Below are 21,714 nucleotides of genomic sequence, written 5' to 3'. Positions count from 1 at the left end.
TTTTCCCCCAGCATATGCCTAGCCTCTTGGGATTTTTTTTTTTTTTTTTTTTTTTTTTTTTTTTTTTTTTTTATGGTGGAAGAGCAGCTTTCTGCTTGTGAGAATATGATGAAACCACTGAACTCTGACCAATAAAGCAGAGCACATTCCACATTAGCCTGTAGCAACAGGATATCCTGATAGTGTCAGCATAAAGGGGATAAAAACACCAGCAAATAAACCTCAGGATAACTGAAACCATCTTAYTTGAAGTATGTGGTTACACATCCATCTTGCTCATTTTCATGGTCTTTCTGTCCTCTCTCAGTATTTAACGTATACTTTTTGTTTGCTTCACAAGAGGTATCTATCAAAACTACCAAACTGATCAAAAGCCACCCTGACTTTGAAAGGCAGAGAGGAGAGAAACAAGTTCAATACCAGTACAGCGAGCGATATACAGTGACCCTGTGGGAACAATGTCATGCTGTTAATTGCTGCATCCTCTGAGATTCAGGCAAAGAATCAGGTCTCCTCACAATGAATTTTTATCCCTGCCTGCACTCATAATTTTCTGTTACTCATTTCTTCCTAGATCCTTAAATGGTGGATCCTACGGAATGTTGGCATAAATCCCACTATTTCCCCTTTTGTGAATAATCATACTATCTGTGGGTGTGAACAGGCTGAATCCTTACCTCTGTAGAGAGAAAATATGCAGATCTAGATTTAGTGGCCAACCTTGTACTCCTTCTGGAGATAAATTTTATACAGAAACAAACAAAACCCACACAACCTAACCTTTGAGGCTGAGCTTCTTCCCCAGGAGTGTCTCTCCATAGTACTTCCTTCCAGGAGTTCCTGTGTCTTATCTCAATGATTTCTTGTTCTTACTCATGCTTCCTTTATTTTTCAAGAGTGGTTAATGAAGTTGCATTTGCYATAACAATATAGCAGAGCATCAGCTTTGTGCAAGGTTTTAACATGTGCGAAGRGGATGAGAGAGCCTGAGTGTCTTGTCAGTCCTGTCTGTGTCTAAAAGCAGTGCTGCTGAAAAAAGGTAGTATTGTCCTGCTGTTCTTTTTCGAATTCAATAACACCATCCTGCAGAGGAACACAAGTTTTATTCAGCTGGGTTCTTACTTTTCCTCTGTATCCCATCTGGCATTAATCCGATATTGGGGTGATTTAGCCCATGAGTGTGGGAATTACTCAGGGATGTGATTATTTTTCTAGCAAAAGTTCAGGCATGCTATTATTAGCAATCTATGGTATGTCATCAATGTCAAAGGCCAAATAGTTTCTTGAAATGTTTAGGAATGGAGAATATTCTGAATCCGAGGAGTCTGTTCGCACTCTGTCATTCACACACAGACACCCAGGAGCATAACACAAAAGGAATCAGACCTGCCCACATGCTCTTGGGCACTCCCAATGCCGCRTTTTGGCTCTTAGCAAGACAAGCACATATTTTAGAGAACAGACTAACCTTGTCATGGTGCCAGGGGCTGCTCCAAAGGTTGTGTACCCAAAAGCGCAAATGTATTCGGAGGCCAGTTTCCCCCATGTAGCACACTCTGCATTCATAAGCATATCCTTCAGGTTAGCATCTAAATAATACTCAGTCAGCTGGCCCAATATATCACCAAGACACCAAGAGAAAGATGCCCAGGAGGTATGTCCAAGAAATTATGCACATAGGTTATGGTCAGATCAAGATACAGAGGATGTTTCTAAGCCCCMAAAATCTCATAATCTGTCCTTAAACCAAGCGTAGATCCACCACCGTGGTGCTTGGCCCTGAACAGCACTGTGCTTCTACATGGACTATGGACTGATTTCCTTTCTTCTACAATTTATGAACAGAAAGGGTAAACAAATGAGAAATCAATGTCCAAGAAGTCACGGTTCTTTTGTCAGTAATAAAAAAAAGATAGCAGAGACAGCTACAAAACACTTCACTGAGTGAAGACAAGAGGTAAGTCAGTGAAAAGGCAAGCTCAAACCTTTTCTTTCTCAGGAAAAGGGTTAGGTAATAGAATCATCGAATCATCGAATCATAAAATCATTATGGTTGGAAAAGACTTTCAAGATCATCAAGTCCAACTTCAACACMCCTCCTGCTAAMCCATGCCCCTAACTGCCCTAATTGCCTTATCTGCATGTTTCTTGAGCACTGCCAGGGACAGTGACTCCACCACTTTCCTGGACAGCCTGTTCCAATGCTTCATCACTCTTTCCATGTAGAATGTTTTCCCACTAYCTAACCTGAACCTCCCCTGGTGCAACATAAGGCCATTTTCTCTTGTCCTACTGGTAGTTATTTTGGAGAAGAGATCAACCCCCGCCTCACTATGACTTCCTATCAGGTAGTTGTATAGAGCTATAAGGTCATCCCTGAGCCTCCTCTTTGTCAGGCTAAATAACCCCATCTCCCTCAGCTGCTCCTGGTAGGCTCTGTGCTCCAGCCTCTTCACCGGCTTCGCTGGCCTTCTTTGGATGTGCTCTAGTGCCTAAATGTCTTTCTTGTAGTGAGGGGCCCAAAACTCAACACAGTATTCAAGGTGAGGCCTCACCAGYGTCAAGTACAGGGGAAYGATCACTTCCCTGATTCTGCTTGCTACACTATTGTTAYAAGCCAGGAAGCCATTGGTCTTCTCTTGACCACCTCGAAACACTGCTGKTTCATATTCAGCTGATTGTCGACCAACACCTTCAGATCCTCTTCTGTCATATAGTTCTCCAGCCATTCTGGTCCAGGCTTGTAGCGCTGCATGAGGTTGTTGTGATCAAAGCGTAAGACACAGCACTTGGCCTTGCTGAACCTCATACAGTTGGTCTTGGCCCATCAAATCAGCCTGCCCAGATCCCTGTACAGAGCCTTCCTACCCTCAAGCAGATCTTCTCTTCCTCCCAGCTTGTTGTTATGTGTAAATTTGCTGAGGGTGCGCTCAGTCCCTTCATCTACRTCATTGATAAAGACATTAAAGAGGACCAGGCCCAGCACTGACCCCTGGGGAACACTGCTCCTGGCTGGTCATCACTACTGATCACCACTCTCTGGGCCTGACCATCCAGACAGTTCTTCACCCAGCAAAGAGTCCACCTGTCTAAACCATGAGCTGCCAGCTTCTCCAGGAGAAGGCAGTGGGAGACTGTATCAGAGACTTTATTGAAATCTAAGCAGACCATGTCTACAGCCTTTCCCTCATCCACTAGGTGGGTCACCTGGTCGTAGAAGGAGATCAGGTTGGTGGGTCGGGACCTGCCTTTCATGAGCCCATATTGGCTGGGCCTGATCCCCTGCTTGTCACACATGCGTGTGCTTGTCCTCAAGATGATCTGCTCCATAACTTTCCCTGATATCGAGGTCAGGCTGAGAAGCCTGTAGTTTCACTTCATATAGGACATCTCCCATTGACAAGGAACACTGACAAATGATGGAGAGCAGATTTGTTTGATTTAGTTTGCAAAAAAAAAGCAAACTACAGAATACCTTGACTTCAGAACTGGTTGCCAAATAACAGTATTTTAGGATAACCTTCGCCTTTATTAGACTTGAGACTGCCAAAGAAATGAGACAACAGAAACTGTATGGCTTCTAGAGAGGTAGAGTGCAGAATATAACTTGGTTCTGATTTTCAACTACAGGTTTGGCACCTTCAGACATCACCCCACRCTGGAAGGATAAGTATCAATGACTCTGACCTGAAATATTGTTTCCAAAAAAATACTTGTGGTTAGGATAGGCACTCTGTCATCCATGATTGTAATGGCACACCAAGGGGTAGGACAGATATATTTCCAAAACATGACCTAGCATGTGGTGTGCGCCTTAAATGCACAGGGTTGCTGTTCTAGACAGGTACCAGAGTGCAGAGTACCACACTGATAGAACAAGCACATGTGGTAGAGTCTCAAATCACAGTAGCTAAATAAATGTCTTAATGTTACAGAACGTGGGATTAGAGTAAGAGATTTTGATTGGGATTAGAGGACTAGACAAATGGAATTGGGATTATGAGATTAGAATGAGGGATTTGGATTAGAGCATTAGAGGGAAGGAATAAGGTTAGAGCAAGAGAGAGGTCCAAGCTTGTAGCGCTGGTCCAGGCTAGGGAGAGGGATGACAGATTAGAGGATTAGAACAATGGATCTGGATTGGGATTAGAGGGTTAGATTGGGGGATTATGGTTTTACAGTGAGGGAATGGGATTAAGGGATCAGAAAAGGATGTTAGAGCAGGAGGTTGGGATTAGGATTAGCATAGTAGAGCAATGGATTAGGGATATCAAAGGGAGGGATAAAGATTGGAGATTAGATTAGGGTATTACAGTGGGTGATTGAAATTAGGTTTAGGTGATTGTAATGAGGGATTAGGGTTTTAAAGTAACGGGTTGGGATTAGGATTAGGGGTTAGATGAGGGTATTGGAGCAAGGAATTTGGATTAGAATTAAGATGCTGGAGCAAGTGATTAGGTTATTAGAGTGAGGGATTTGGATTAGGGTTGAGTTAGATGTGGGTATTAGAGCAAGGGAYTGGGATTACATTTCGTGCATTAGAGCAAGGGATTATTATTATTAAGGGATTAGAGTTGTGGTAGAGCATAGCAGAGATTAGAGAGAGATAGTTATTATTATATGCAATTTTGGAGCCCCAGGGAAATCTTGCATTCTGACTCAGAACAGTGTCTTGTTGTTTTGTTCACATTACATCTCCCTCACTTTCCCAGCAGGGCAGCAGGCTAAAGCCACAGAACAAATTAATCTGCAAAGTCTTCACAAAATCATTTCAAACTACAAATCAGCTGCATTTGGGGAGTTGCCACTAAAAAGAGAAACAGCCGTGGAGACCCAGTTGCATTGGACTCACAGGCTCAACAGACACTGCTTTAGCAATGAGACAGGATTCCACTTTTCTGCAAACCCAAGGGCAGATTTTTTTTTTTCTTTTTCTTTTTTTTTTTTTTTTTTTTTTTTTTTTTTTTTTTAAGGCCAAAAGGAGAAGCAAACCACATGAAAAGCATTGGCCATCTGTTACGCTTTGTAGAAAGACTGGCAAACCACGTCACAAACACTCTTTCTGCACAGCAGAGAAGACAAAAATTTAATAAATGTTGAATAAATGTTTCTGAAAGGTGTTTGATTAGAGTCTGGAATTTATCAGCTCTTGCTAGAGCTCACTCTGGAGCACAAGCATCATCAAGATACTTTGCCAAYAGGCGTGAAGAAGCAGGTCAGTTTTCACGTGAAAAAATAACAATTCAGTCCAACCACAATCCTAGGTGCAGCATCCTCAAAAAAAAAATCTTTTTTAAAAAAGCTTTATTTTCTCTTCCAAGAAATATTTTATAGCATTTTATAGCACCTTTCAAATCTGTTACAAATGACTTTCTCTCTTGGATGGTATAATGTAAAAGGACAAAAAAGTCAGAGAAACAGAAAGGCAGGATTCTTGCTTGCCAGCAGAAGCAGAAGGAGACCCTTAAGCCTTACGGGAAAATTCTATTCGAAAATAAATCCTAATGCAATTAACCATAAGAAGAAGACTTAAATAGTTCATTAATAACAAAAAGAGACAGTGCTAAGAAGCACGTGCTTTATGTGCTGAACTGAAAGTAAGCTGCTGTTTTTATTTTGACTGGTTGGTTGCTTCTTGAGAAACATTAAAAAAAAAAATCATGCAGCATGTGCACTGCTGCTGCGGCTGCCAAATATCCTCACCGATACTGTAATGGGAGAAGAGAGAATGATGCTAAACTGTAAAGTAAGACTCCCTGTGCCCTTTGATTTGAAGTCAACCCAACAGCAGAAGAAGGAAAAATACATCTTCCTTCAGCCATCCATAAGAACAGCTACATGTGAGCCTGGTGCTCTTTGCACTGCCACTAGTTACTCTGAATGAGTTACATGCACTTTTAGGATTTTTTTGCCTTGGTACAACTTAATGGAAACAGTGAGTTTTGTATTAGAAAAAAGAGGGGGAGGTTGAATACATATAGCTTTATTCAATGTAAATATGTATGCATATATGCGTGTATATACATATACACATATATGCATGCATACATACATATGTACATATTCATACCTAAATACACACACATATATATGTGCTTATATATATACACACATATATATACACACACACATATACATATATACATATATACATATATACATATATACATATATACATATATACATATATATATAAAACACTCAAATCAAAGAATGGATATGCACATTTTCTTTTGAATTTCTTTTGAAAATGATAGGTAAGCAAGCTCTTGTTGACTTCATCTGAAATTACGGAGAGTGAACAATTTTCAGGATAAAGTAAGGATGGTCCTGTGAAAATCTTTCTATTAACTGGTTTGTTTCTGAAAGCCTGGAAATGCATGTGGTGCTTCCAGCATTTCACCACTCTAACTTGTGACTGTCAGTTTAGCCTGTGTAAATCATTACCAGCAGAAACACTTGCTAATGAACAACATTTACTGGGCTCGGAAATGCAAATCACACGGGTGCGATTGAGAAGACTGTGTGAATTTTATGATTGCTCTCTTTGGTAGGCATTATTGCATACTCTCCACTTTTGAAGTTCCCATAAATGCTTGCACATTTGTGATTTATACATACCTATTTTGAAACACCTAAAAGTGGTAGTAAGGTTTTCTTTCATCCCAGCCTTTTGGCAATAATTAAACATAGCAGGCATTAATATTTGAATCCTTCTGAAGAAAACAGGAATGCATGAGAGGCTGTGGGGAGGCATGCGTGCTATCAGAACGAAAAGTGCACATGGGCTTTTTTTTTATCCCATTAGCACAGGCACAGAAGGCTGCTGTAATACATTTGCAGCTRTTGGAGACTAGTGTGCAGTCTGAGATGAGCTCACGGTTGGGTCTGAATAGGAAAAGGATCCTGCTCTCTCCTTAAAAAAAGTTTGCCAAGCAAGAACAAGCTGTTCTCTGTGTAGTTCTTCCGCCTCTGCTCCTCTCTTACCTTCTGGGGCTTAATGAAGAGCAGCCGCTTGTAACCAGTTTTGGCCCTCTCCTTACCCATAAGTCATTAATATCTGCACAGTATCCCCCATCTCGTTAGCACTGTGTATGCCATAGCCACCCAATTTAATGCAATGTAACACTTCAGCGAGCAGCTATAATAATGTAAAAGTCCAGAGCACCACTGACAATCACTGACATGCTCCGTGTGGAAGCTGTAGCATCTAGTGGTGCCTGTCACGTCACTGTTTCCTTGGTCATCTGTCTCAGGAAACATTTAAAGATCCAGAAGGACCTTTGGTCCATTTTAACACCATAGCTGAGATGTTACTGTGCAAAAGTCAATGGTATAATGAGGACCTGCCATTCTTTATGGTTCTGTCTAAAGGCTCAGTCTATTTGATGCTTTCTGTAAAGCCTCAGCTCCTGACACCGAGTCATTATGTGRGAACTGCAGATTTATTTTCCTTTTTAAAAGAGATTTAGCCTTTAGACTGTGACAGAGAGAAAGCTGACAGTCTGACCTGAATATAACCCCACAATTTAAAATCCAGAGGGTAGGGAACAGGAATGCAGAATTATCTTTAAAATGTTATGATTTTTAAACTAAAATATTATGACTATGAGAGGGGTGGACCCTGGTAGGAGGTTAATGCTTTCTGAGAATTAGGCATCCTTTGCAGGTAAGAAAAGACCCACACACGCTTGTGCCAGACTAGTGGAGGAGATCCTCGTTGGGAAAAGAGTGTCTCCCTACAGCTAATAAGGCTGCAGCAAACAGAGTCCTCCTCTGCAGAGCAGGGGCAGAAGAGGTGCATGAAACACACYGAGTCACAGGTCAAGTACCTGTTGTCTAAACAGCCTTCTGGCTCCAGGTCATCTCTTTTAGCTTTGGACTACCAAAATCTTGGTCAAAAACTACCCACAAACTGCCTAGTTTCCATACCCACGTGATGTTTGCAAGTGCAGGTATCAATAAGGACACTAGCCATGCTGTTCATCACAGTGTTTTTTTGTTGTTGTTGTTGATTTTAATAAAATGGTAATTTAAAAATCATCATTTACACGCATTTTCATTAAAATAGCTGTGATCTTGCCTCCTGACTTCCCCGTCAGACAAGCACTTGCAARTATTTCTTAGCTGTGTAACTGTATATATGCATATGTGTGTCTGTAGTATGCATGCTATACAGTTCTTTTTTTCCCCGTTTTGCCAGTGTAGCACAGGCTGTATTTTGACAGTGCTTGCTAGCAAGCTGCCCACACCTCCGACCTTTGCTACYGTCCCTTGGCAGCTGGAGCAGCCCTGTGTCCAATTTCCCTGTGTTTATTTTTTCCAACTTTCCTCTTTTTTCCCGATGCTTTCTGTGGCATGAGCAGCATGAACCTGCTCTGTTTCATCCCACATGAAATACCTACACCATTCCTCAGGCCACCAGCCACAGGATAAGCAACACAGGTCTAAGTAGGAGGTGTGGGATTGAGTTGGTGCTTATCTGCATCAAGTGAAAGCCTCAGCATACTGCATGTATTTTTGTGATTCTGTGACAGTGGAAAAATGTGACCAAGTCTGAGAAGGGAAATAAATGTTCCCTGAGGCTTAGCTAAATGCTCTCATTCAGAAGCCTTCAGGCTTGTTTACATACTTCTTCATATTATCTTTTCTTCAGCTACCACGCAACACCAACGTGCAAAGCCACAAGTTAGCTGGAAGTGTTGTATGAGTTATGGAGCAAAATGGGCTGCAGGCTTTGCTACCTTGCAAATTCTGAAACCAGAAGTGCTGAGAGCCCTCCCAGCAATCTAAGAAACGAATAGCGAGAAAGATAGATAGCATAACAGGAAGATACATCTAGAAAGCAGGGGGAACTGTTTAGTTAAGCAATTTGGTAGGTATGAACAGGTAGAAAGATTGACTATATAATGTAGTATATGCATTTGTGGATGCCTGTAGATGTGTATCTTATTATGATCATTACTTAAAGGCATCTCTCATAATTCTGCTCATTTTAAAACAGAGAATAATCAGCAAGAAAGTCTATGATCCAAATTATTCCACCCAAACTACATGAGCAGCAAGTTCCTGGCATTGCCCAAGAACAAAACTTACCACTTCAAACGCAGTAGCAGATCGTCACACATGTTGCTGTTCATTTTTTATGATATATATATTGAGTGCATCACTCCAGGAATGTTCAATTAAATGTTTTAACAAATTAAACAATTAAAAAAATAGGATCCGCTAAATCCAACCCTGATGTYGATAATATGAATTCTGAATTTTCCGAGCAGTGAGAACTAATCCATCACTACAAGAGTACTTAGTCAGAGAGGGATTTTGAGAGGAAATTACAGGCATATGTGACTTTCATGTTGCATCAGAACCAGAGAAAGAGAGGGATGCCTAAAAAATGTTCAGTTAGTGTCTAGAACAAAAGGCTAAATACAGACTAAATATTTTGTATTTGTAATTGATTTTCTCTCTTGGAGAGCTAACATTATTTTGTTTGARTGACATATCAACACTTGCACAACCTTCCTCTGAGCTTTAGGCAGCTCTGCCATCATGACATGAAGTCTGATGCTGGTATCCAAGCCACTGGAGCCTTGAATTAAGTATGAAGGGAAACAAGTATGAAAGGAAATATATGAACCTCAATTCTGTTCTTTCAAAAACTAGGTAATGCTCAGAGTCAAATACTGCTCTTGGATAGTCACAGGCAGCTCTGAAAATTAGAAACTTAGAAGTTTTCTGCACATGTCTGAAGACCTAACAGAGACATTGATGCTTTCAAGCTGCTCATATATTGGGGGAAAATGGTTTAGTCTTCAAGAAATCTTTGGAAAATAACTGCGTCCTGTAGTAGCCACTTGAAACCTCTTCATGTGCAGACAGATCTGCAGCAAATTCTGTACTCAGAGAGGACCTGGAAAGGTCACCTGTCATAGAAAAGAAATTTCCCAGGACGAAAAGGTCTTAAAATATGTCATTGCAGAAATAAATTTTTCAGGTCTTTAAAAAGATTAAACATATGAGAATTCCTAGAAGTCTATATTGCTCCCCTTAGGGGTGCCAGACGTTATTTACAAAACCTATATATTGCTATAGCAAGGATGAAAACTGCTTAGGGCGTAATGATGGATAGGTGGACTACAGGGAGAAAAATCATAGAAGCTCCCTCTAGCTGAATGGCATTAACATTTCCCCATGGGAGTAGTATTAGGATGCAAGGTTTTCCCTGCTCTTTGCTTTAACAATGACATAAATAAATAAATAATAAATAAATAAAAACACCCACAGCACTTAGTAAATGTATTTATTTCACTGTGGTTTTGGATGTGCTAGAACAATAAACTAGCATGTGGACAACGGTAAGTAACTAGTGGTGATTCTATGCTATTATAGCTTTGAAATAAGATAGCTTAATCTTTGTTTCCTTTGAAACACGGAAAGCAGTGAACCTGCATAACCCTGCTTTAAATCATAGTTTGTTTTTTACATATTTCCTGCTTCCAAACTGACCTCAGTTTTTAACAACAACAATCTTGAAAGTAGAAATAAATGCACCAGAACAAAGACTTCTCATTCAAAGGAAGCTAATGTCAAATACCCGCATGTGTGTAAATAATTAATTGTTTTCTTGTTAACAAGTTCAGATTTTCAGTCATTGCTAGTGACCCCAAGGGTCAGTTTTTCTATGAGAAATAGAAACACTTAGGATTCTCCCTTCCTAGCCCATGACTAATTTATAGCCTCTCATGGAGTCAGGTGCAAAGATTCAAGATTCAATTTATCACCCCAGGCAATTCCCACTTTAAGAGGTAATGCAGGTATTCTGCAGAAATAAATGAAGGGAAACATTAATGATGTAAAACCAACGTTAGTATCCCCTACAGAGTTCGTATCTTTCAAATTCATAGAGATACATCAAGATACAGAATGTCTTTTATACTCATGTGGAAAGATTATAAAGCTCTTTAATAATCTCCTACCAGATATTATTCTTCCTGCCAGGAAAAGAAAAGAAAAGAAAAGGAAAGAAAAGAAAAGAAAAGAAAAGAAAAGAAAAGAAAAGAAAAGAAAAGAAAAGAAAAGAAAAGAAAAGAAAAGAAAAGGAAAGAAAAGAAAAGAAAAGAAAAGAAAAGAAAAGAAGAAAAGAAAGAGAAAAGGAGATTCCCACATTTTTTCATATTGAACAGTAACCACTGCAGCTAGTTGCTTTTCCTTGGCCTATTCCCTCTCAACAGATTTGTTTTCCTTCTACCTTTCTCAGTTTGATCCCAGATTTCCCAGTCCCACAGTTCTATGCCAAAATGAAAGCCCAGTGACAGTGTAACAGGAGGAGTCAAACACCTAGCAAGCAAAGTTAAAACACAGGTATTCTTGTCCACTTTTCCACTGCTTATTTTTTTTTCCAGCAAGATCATCAGTTACATAAATATTAGCTTTCTCTGTATATTCAGCTTAATTGATACCTTGTTAATGAGTACAACAGTGTTCAAATAGCCATGTCTTTTCAGTATATACACACCTGCTCTCCTAATGTGTTTCCCTAGGTCTGATTCCAAGGCAATGTCTTCTACATCAACACAATGAATTCTGTATGAGGCAYAAAAAATGTGTTTTTATTCTTTTGAAGCATGTTGTAAGACTTTTTTAATCTTAGAAAAACACTTCTTATATCACTTTATCATAGTTTAATATTTTATTTATTTATTTAGRATTGCATTCACTTGATTTCAGTATTTAACCTGAAAAATCAAAAAAGAAAAGAAAAAAAAGAAAAAGAAAGYTCTGGAACTGTTAAAAATACACACCAAAAACTTCCCAGAGAATAGGTTATTCATTGGTAAACATTTCTTGCTGGTATCTGTTAATTTTAAAAAGTGATTAATTATTTTGGATGTTTCTCCTGTTTAAAAACCTTTTCACTGTRCTTGGGTAGAGACATTCTTTCACTTTCTCTAAATTCTAAGATAGTCTTCAGACAATAATATTGTAATGACACCARATTTGAGTGATTAAAGGAGACATTTAGCTCGCTTATATTTCGAACCTTGTGAGTAAGGATTACACCTCAGCATCCAGGCTCCCACTATAATGGCGAAAAATAAGAACTTCCAGCAGGTATGTAGGGTGAAGTGACCTACCTCTTTCYTTCATAATTAACTATGAAACTACCTAACATTTTGGTTAGTGAGGCTAGGAGAGAGAAATTTCAATTTTAAATTAATTATCCAGGATTGATAACAGGAAGAGAGGGAATGAGGCACAATATAGATCATACAAATAAATACAGGTCTGTAAAAAGAGGAGCTGAAGACTAAGCAGGCACCTCTTCTTATGTCCTTGTTCAAAGTGTACAACTTTAAAATGGCAGCTGGAAGAGATTCCTTGTGGATGTAGAAAGAACAGAGTTTCCAGAACTATTATCTATGCCTTAATAGAATTAAAATTTCCAAACTTTGGATATTGAAAGCTTCTCAAGAACCAGTGTTCAAAGCTTCCTTTATAAGACTGCTTTCTGTTGTGTTTTTCAGCCTTTAAAAACGGAGTTTTCCTACATAGCATTGCTACTCATTCTAACAGCCATTTTCAATTGCCACATGACATCTGTAGCAACTTCAATAGTAGTTCTGTTATGTGTTTACATGGAGGAAGATTGTGCCCAACTATTTCTTTTTCCTTAGGTGAAGAAATGTTGGAAACATCGGAAATAATGCATTGTGGCAATTGTAGATAGCTGCTGAATATTGTTAAATGATTGGCTGTATGAAGATTAACATTAGCCTTCGTTTAGACCAATTTATTTAAAGTACTATCTGTCAAGGCAATTTTCAACAAAGCGTACTTCAAGACATGAAATTTTTATTTTACTAGGGTAACTCTTAGGACTTAAATGTTTTGCTGGTCATTCTCTTTACAAAAAGCTTCAACGTAACGGTAAATAAAGACTATTTTCTTCTTGTTTCTTATTTTTACCATTCGTCTGAAATGTAAATTATCTTCAGGAAAGAGATAAAACTGTTTTTATAATTACATATATTTCCTATCCCCAATCAAAAAAAAAAAAAAAAGTATTCTGAAGGGATCAGGATGAATTGTACTAATAGAGGCATGAAGTTAAGTGAATATTTAATATCAAGAAAATAGTCTTGTAAATAACAGGCAAGACTACTGTTAAAGCCTACAGGGACAGAAGGGTCATAATGAAACTCCTGTAAAGATGTGAGGTATAATGAGGCATTGGCAGGAGAATAGACCAAAGAGTCTTCCTGTCTTCCTGAATCTTTTCCACTAATAAATCCTATCTMTTTTGGCAAGAAATACCTATAATTTGTAAGCATTTCTGGTCTCAGGGAGTTCTTCCTTTATTTTCCATAATGAGGGAAGACTTCCTGGAGGCTGCAACAGCAGCAGTCTCCTGGGTGAAAGGCCAGAGAATAATCTCGCACAAACATCCTACTGGCACTAATATTGTGATTGGTAACCATACAAAATATTGTTTATACCTTTCCTCAGAACCCAAGCAAAAAAATCACAAAGTTGTGCCTGAGTATAGTGGAAAATATACAATCATAAATTGCTCTCTCTTCTGCTAAATTGTCAGTTCTAAACAACATGACAGATGTTTTTCTCCATGTTGCTTCCAGGTGCTCATACAGCAACTATCATGAAAGCAAGGAGAGAAGTTGCGCACAGCAAACATGTTACTTTCTTTTGCATTTTTATTCTATAATCTTGTGATAGTAGGCACATAAAATGCCTGACCCAATCTTATAACTCTAAGAAATTCCCACTAAAATCAAACACTTCATAACAGGATATTCCTTTTAAGTATAAAAACAAATCTGCACTGAAGATTTCCATCGACATACCACTCTGTATATTTTGCAGCAATAAATGATAAATGTACAGCAAGAAATTGAGTAGGGGAGGGTTCTAAACATCTTSTAATGTCACTAGGAGTTAGGTCTGAGAAATGCTACCTTCTTAAAACAATATTTGATAGTATTCAAGAATTTTAAAACATAACTCTGTGGGGACTTGACTTTCTATTATTTTTTTAACTTGTGAAATAAATTAGCAGTAGACTAGCAAGCCTTTAGACAATATATCAAGAGAAACATTGTTAGCAGAGATGAAGTCCTGCCCATCAGGTTACTCAGCTACAAAGGCATGCCTAGATTGCTCTTATGCTGATTCCATGTGGGCTCCCATAGAAAAATTGCTGGGGCTATAGACATGTGGAATCAATCAGATAATTCATCCTCATATTTTTTAAATACATATTTTATACTGAACTTGATTTTARCACAAACCCGTTATTTAATATCATATTTAATCTGGTTTGCGAACTGACTGCAATCTGTCCTCTAATGAAGATCCTACACCGCCTCAGATGATCTACATGAGGCTAAGCCGTTTCTAACTAATAATTCCCTATTAGATTCGTTATTAAAGTCTTAGTTTTAACAACACTACGGAAAACAGTTACTGAGGAACTCGTACTTACTCTGAAAAAATTCTCAGGGGTGGGAAGAYGGGTACCAATCCAAGACGATGGGCTTGTAGCTAATTAGGATGTTGACTGAGCCTATGTTAATTATCATCCATCAAACTGCGCTTGATTAACATCTAAATTGGTAAACTCTCCTGCAATTGCCCTACCATCTGAGCTCTAATTATGGCCCTGAAAACACACAATAACTGGGCTTGTAATTTAGAATGTTCAGTTGGGGAAATTATTTTTTGGCATGCAGAAAAGAWTTGTGTTCTGGGGAGCTGGTACAGCTTTCTTTTCCACATATTACACAGGAGTATATTAAGTAGAAATACTATATATGTGTGTACATAATTAGAAATTTAAAGATAGCAAAAGGGCTTTGTGAAAGTGGGGCAGAACAAAAGAAAAGCAATCTTCACAGCTAATTTTTTTTGGAGTCAATGGCCCTATGCAGTSAGTGAAGAGAGGCAGGCACATCTAGAAGGTGATTCTAGAAGATAAATATCTAAGATAATTTTTATGCCAACTTAGACATTTTGAATAACCTTTTGAAGGTATGCTATACAATAAGCTTGTGAAGGTATGTTCAGCTATAATAGATATGCTTCATGTTTTCTTTTGTCTGTCGCTCCATATTACCAGCTCAATGTCTTACCTAGACCACCTAGATCAATTTACAAAGACTTTCAGAGATATCTGCATGTCATCCTTGGCTAGAGATTGAGAAAGAATTTTGACTATTCAAATAAGACCTATTTTTTGAATACAAAAGGTGCCTTGTTTCCTAACTTGAGCATTCAAATTAGATGTCTTCAGAAGATAAAATGAATACCTGTTTCCCCCCACTCTGGATTATATCACCTAAATTAAGGAGTTTATCATCTCCTGTATATCACCTCAATTTAGAGATTTATGGGTTACTGTGTACAGAGAAGCCTGCCACCTAAGTCCTCATATAAGTCAGTGATGATCATGTAAAACTGATCGGTAGAAATGGAAGATGATGAGATAGAAGTTTCAGAAGATTCAGAAGATTGGACACAGGCACCTAGCAATATTTCAAATGCTCTGGCATGTTATCTATTCTAGAAAAGCAATGTATCCATATGTCCAGYGTCATATCTGCCAGTCCTGTGTGGATGTTTAAGGTATCTTATGACATCTCTGAGACTTTAAAACATTTGGGGGCAGGACTGAACTGAGTCATAGGCCCTGTCAGATGGGCTGGATCACATTTAGACATTCACACATAGATATACAAGTTTAGGACCTCTATCTGCAACTTAATCTCACCCAAGCTGTATTATACATCATCTCTGCTTTCGCTGTACCATTCTTTCAGCATCTGCTGACATTTCAAAATCATGTTTCCAGGCAATTTATAGAAACAGACTGCAAAAAGGAGCATAACTATACAAGTAGCCTTGGGAATGGGAATAACACCCACTGCAAAATCTGATATATGGTCTTGAAACTGCAGTGATCAGAAAAACGGTCATTGACAGAATTTCCAACAGACAAATGAACTCTCTTGGTAGGACCCTTCACTAGTATAAGCAGAAGCAGAGCACATTCATCTGTTCCACAATATGTAAAAAGGAAGTCACACAGGGCAATCAATAACTATCTAAATCTCACCCAGCGAAGCTCAATGGAAAACAAAACAAAACAAAAAAGTCACAGTTGTGGTCCAAGTGCTAACAAAACTACTACCTTCACCAACTCACCAACTAAGCAGTGTGGGACAACCATGGTCAAGGTGGACAGGTAGTCAAAACTCACTGTTAAGTCATTTGAGAACGCTCTGAAACTCCCAAATTGAGACTCCCAAAGTCTCAATTTACAGTACTCCTACAACTGGTTACACTGGACAAGAAGGGCAAGTGCACAAAAAAAATGCTTTGCACATTTTTCTAACATAGGTGAACTTCAACTGACAGATTGACCCTTAGCTTCCTTTACTTACACTGACATGTATGAGAATTCCTCCTGGACATAAAAATAATCCCTCTCTTTCTGTCTTCACATAATCCAGAAAATGTTAAAATCTTAGAAACTCAGACATATATCAGCTAATTATGTACTGAGCTCATGCAGACTSAGGTATGGTTGAAAGTTAATAGTTCTTTCCCTTTAGTAAATCATGGTAGTCTTTCGCTAAGTATCAGCCCATTCACTGTTAACATTTCAGTCCCACTTTCAATTGGGTAAAAACATATATGTTATTCGTTGCATTCTGCATCAGATGTGACATCTTGATAGACATCATTCTGCCTGGTCTGGCACGTCATGGGGGCTGAATTTTATTGTATCGTGAATCAAAAGTCAGTCAGGTCCTGAAAGATTGTAACAAAAAGAGATGCTGCTTTTGTGAAAGACTCAAAACTCTAATATGGATAATATACACCACATCCAACCAGAAAAGATAACAAATGTATTCACATTATAGATTTTCAAAGGTAATGAAATATGGCCTTWTCACACTGAGACAGATTCTGGGCAGATATTGGGATGTGTGTAAACTTTGAAAACATCAACCATGCATTACAATTTGTCATAACTCTTACACTGAAATCATCCTGCAGATTATGTGCTGCTTAGTAGGCACATTTTCCTCTGGATATATTGGATTAAAAACAAAACAAAACAAAACAAAACAAAACAAAGTAAAGCAAAACAAAACAAAACAAAACAAAAACGTAGCAAACTCTAAGCTGTAAAGTAGACACCACTTCTGAGATACTGGAGGATATAGATAATGAAAAGATGCATCAGAAGTCACACAGGAAGCTTTGAAAATTGCAAGAAGTTAATTAGAAAATATATATCTCATTTAAATATATATCACAAAACGAAATATTCTGCATGTTTCCATATGTTCTATTACTTCATGTGTAAAAACGGCTGAATTAATATATAARTGCTTCCACAGCAATTAAAAAAAAAAAGAGTTGATTTTAACACAACATTCAAAAATCTCTGGTTTTGTCAGGAAGTCAAGTGGGACTTGTATTCTTTAATTCCTATCCTCTTCCACCAGACTGGACCTCCTGCTGTTTAGTGCTTGTAAAATGGCAGCTTCCCATGAGGGCCCAGATGTTTTTTCTGCCAGTTAAGGATATGGAAAGTAAATCTCCTTTACACTGTGTTTAGCATGACTAACAATGACATTCACTTCTGGTAACTATTTCTAGGGAGRTGGGTAGGCCAAGAGCTATGAGCAGATGCTTTGTAGATCTTCTGTGTAATAATGATCMTAGAAAGTGTTTAGTTAATACAGAAGATGCATGAAGTTAGCATATATCTTAATAAATCAGGCTAAATAGCATCTCTTTCTGTGATGAAGAGAGGGGAGAGTACCTCTAAGAACAACTTGAAAACTTATCWTAAGTGTACCTACTGCTTTTTAATGCATTGCCACTTAGAGAAATATTTGTGCGTGTAAGAACACTATTCTTTTTTTCTTGGTTATAGGTTTTGGGTTTTTTTTTTGGGGGACTGAGAAATATGTAAAAGCTCATTTAAATTTCACTGTCTTGCAGCACAGTACCAATATGGCAGCTGCAGCCTTAAGTTGTCTTTTATAGAACTATCTGTTTGGATAAGCAATATTATAGTTTTAATCTGTCTACATCTTCCAGTTGTGTATGTATGTGACAAAAAGCAGGTAGCTAATGACTGCTAGAATACATTTAAGTTGCTCTAATTTTATGAGGAAATGGAWAGTAAGTTTAGTTAGATGTGTTCCTTTACCTTTGGAATTAATTCTTTTTCCCCCTTGTTTAATTTAATAAAAAGCATTTATAGCCAAGATTTACTTCTTCTTTATGTCTAAATGTTTTATCAATGGTGGTCTTTCGTTTTCAATTAGAAGCCCCTTTTCCAGCAATAACTCTGCTGTGAAATCATAAGTATTTCTGCTTTATAATAAAATGATAGCATAAGCACAGTTGTGCTTCCAGCAGTTACTTTTAGGATTCTCTTGCTGGGAAAAAGTTAGAGGAGTTCCATTGCCATCAAAATGTATGGATATCCACTGTGAGTTACTTTAGGGAACTAGGGAAGACAACTGCAAACACACTCCTTTACCTCTGTAAATTAAAGCAGGTTACTGAACAGTTTAGAAAAACTGAACGAGAGTAATTTCCCCAATAAAGAACCAAGAAGCCTAAACTGATATATTAATGATGCAGGAACCAATCCTGCCTTGTTTGCCTGCAATGAAACCAAGGATGTGAGAACAATAAACACTCTATGTGCTCTGTAGTCCGGAGATACCATCCCTTAGTCTATAGAAAGCCAATAGAAGCCTAACCTGAAATGTCAGTTTACCAAACGTGGACCCAGTTGTTGTTTGACAGAAATGACATTTATTGCCAGGAGCTGGGAGGAGTATGTGATAAAGACCACACTAAAATAACTTTTTTTTTTCTCAAGGGGAGGGGTAACTCAAACTTGGGTTGCTATTTCAAGGGTCAAGGCTGTATCTAGTGGTGCATCACAGAGAGGTGATTTATGTTTCTCATGCTTCTAAAACAGCTAATAGGCWAAAGAGAAAGGACATTTTTATCATTCTTCTTGAAATACTCCTGTCGAGAGTCTACCACATTCTCATATGAAATAAGTGCATTTGTCTATCCTTGGGCCTCTGTAACAAATCTCATTATAGGTTGTTTTAGTGGAGATTTTTGTTTCTAAGCCAAAAGAGAACCATAGTAACTGCACACTTCCTAAACCATTTCATTCATGAATAGGAAATGAGTCTCAAATCTTTACTCACATGAGTAATCACATTGATTTCCTTGGACCTTCCATTATTAAGAGGTAGAGCTGSGAGTATAAATTTGCCGGACTTGAATATGGCACTTTATTACTTTGCAACAGTGAAATCTGTAGTTGAAATCAATAGCTAAATATGTAAAGCATATAAAATACACATATTCCTTCATGGAGGTCTGGTTAAAATGCATCTATCAATTTTGTTTCAGCATCAACAAATAAGCATATAGTTGAAAAGAGCCATCCAGACCACAAGCAGTAACTACAAAGACGCATTTTAGACATTTTAAACTCAATAGGAGAGTTGGGAATTGTCTACCAAAAAGAACTGAATAATAGTGAAAAAGGTCAACACTTCTTGAAAAACTAACATGCTAAGTCACAGACCAAGTTTTTTGCTTCTCTGTCAATCAGTAGTGTAACTATTGTCAATCATTCCCCTCTACCTTGTTTGTGATTTTTTGAATGGCCACAAAGGAAACTTTTGTTGGTAATTATGGCCTTTCCAATTCATCTGAGCCACAAGAAGGATTTTCGTAGTCTGCCTATGGAACAGCCATGGTGTGCCCCAAGCTGCGTTCTCGCATGTCCAACCAATTCAAGCTAAAGTTTCCCACGATGATATGAAAGGAAATAAAAGACTCAGACAAATACAAGTCACTATTCTAAAAAACACAAGAAAGGAAAGGGAAGGGACAGCCACTATCTTTTGGTTTTCTTTCCTTTCTCCTTCTTTTTTTTTTTAATTTTTTTTTTCTCCCCAAAGAGGGTAACTCTGATAATTCCCTCTTGGGAAGAGTACAGTTAGACAGCATATGCACCTGTGTTTCAACCTTCTGAAAGAGTCTTTATATTTCCTGCCTAACCACATGCTTGAATTATGCTGATCGGGAGCATTCTGTAAAATATTAGAGCCAAGATTTAATGCTCCCTCATTTATTTTTTAATTCCAGGGTTCTTCTTGGACTTTTGATTTCCCCAGATATTTCCACCTTCCACAGATACCTTTTCCTTTGTTTACTTTGGCTATGAATTCAAGTATCTTGTCTCTGCTGAAAATATGAGTAAAAGATTTGCGAGAGAAGTTTCTCACATAAAACGCAGCTTTGGAACAGATCCAGAGGAGTGACAAATCTGATAACATCAAAGACGGAACATCTGAAACTRGGATTTAGGCAGAACAGCTTTTCCAACAAATTGTAGTCTCTATAAATTCACCCTTTCCTAAACATCTGAGCCCCTTTATTTGTTTATTTTCCTAGCTTTGCTGAAAGAAGGGCTGAAACAACTTTGGGAAAAAATAGCAGCAAAGTTGTTGAACGGAAACCAGACCCGTTACTGTAAACAGTGCCTCTCCCCAAACTGCGCAGCTGTACAAAGCAGACACAATGCGGGGGACCCTCAGCATCATTAAGCAACTTCCCCTCCTCGTGAAACAATCCCTTCAATAAAGCAATTACAATAGCATCGTGGACCGGGAGAACAAGGGAAGGAAAAAAAAAAAATAACCTTACCAGCTTCTCCTACAGTATAGGGCTGAAAGGAGAACAAAACCCCCAGCTGCCGTATCACACGCAATTGGTCTCCCAGAATGAATTGGCTGAAAGACCTCTCAAAGGCTAAAGTCTTTCGTCCCCTCTTCAGCTCCCTCTCTCCGAGCCTCCTCACAAAGCCATTCTCCTATTCCCTAATCCTCACACAGGAAAGAGAAGCACACACCAAATGACTTCAGCAGGAACGAGCCTCCTGGGAGGTGGGGGAAGCGATTCTGCTGGCATTCAACCATCGCGGCAGGCTAATCCTCGGAGAGGGTGTCCAAGCAAGCTCGCCTCCGCACTGGTCATTTGGGCAGCACAGCCCCAGCAAACGGCGCTGCATGGCAAGGCACGGGAAAAGTGCACATCCCTGTTCAGCACCCTCCCAGCCACTCATTCCTGGCATGAGCACACCCCTTGGTACTTGGGAGAGGTCCCTGTGTACACYCCAGCTAGAAGGATTTAGCCTTTTGTTTTAATTAGCTACATGACTTCCTAAAGCTGCCATTGGGCCTGTTTTTTTTTTTTTCTTCAATGAACATTTAAGGTAAATAAACCTTAAACAGTTCAAGCAGGAGGAGGGGATAACAATRACAATGCTCCCCCCAGATAATAAATAATCAAAACACATGAAAGCAAAAAGACACTAGCAGGCATGAAACTGATAGTATTAGGACTCACCAAAACTAAAAACAATAGAGAAAGCAGCAGTGCCTCCCAAAAATGCTTCTGATATAGACAGAACAAACTATTGCATTTCTTAGGACAAGGAAAGATTTCTATATACATTCCCAGGGACAGCATTTTCTTCCAGATAATCTGTCTTGAAAGCATGCCATAGATATCAAGATAACTTACTCCACCAATGCTCTACTTTACAAGAATGCTTTAAATCTTTGTTAAAAA

At 38.5% G+C, this 21,714-nt stretch overlaps 1 protein-coding gene across 1 annotated transcript in view; it reads right to left on the bottom strand.

Annotated features, from left to right (window-relative positions):
- MID1 (midline 1) overlaps window positions 1-20,837 on the bottom strand; it is a 172,081-nt gene extending 151,244 nt beyond the window's left edge. The window contains exon 1 of the mRNA XM_026047198.1: window positions 20,788-20,837. The gene's annotated coding sequence lies outside the window, so the exon portion shown is untranslated. The remainder of the gene's footprint in view (window positions 1-20,787) is intronic.
- Between the last annotated feature and the right edge of the window lie 877 nt (window positions 20,838-21,714).

The sequence above is a fragment of the Nothoprocta perdicaria genome, unplaced genomic scaffold (genome assembly GCF_003342845.1).
Source record: "Nothoprocta perdicaria isolate Ctin4 unplaced genomic scaffold, notPer1 scaffold_109, whole genome shotgun sequence".
Lineage (NCBI taxonomy): Eukaryota > Metazoa > Chordata > Aves > Tinamiformes > Tinamidae > Nothoprocta > Nothoprocta perdicaria.
This window is presented reverse-complemented; position numbering and strand designations above follow the sequence as displayed.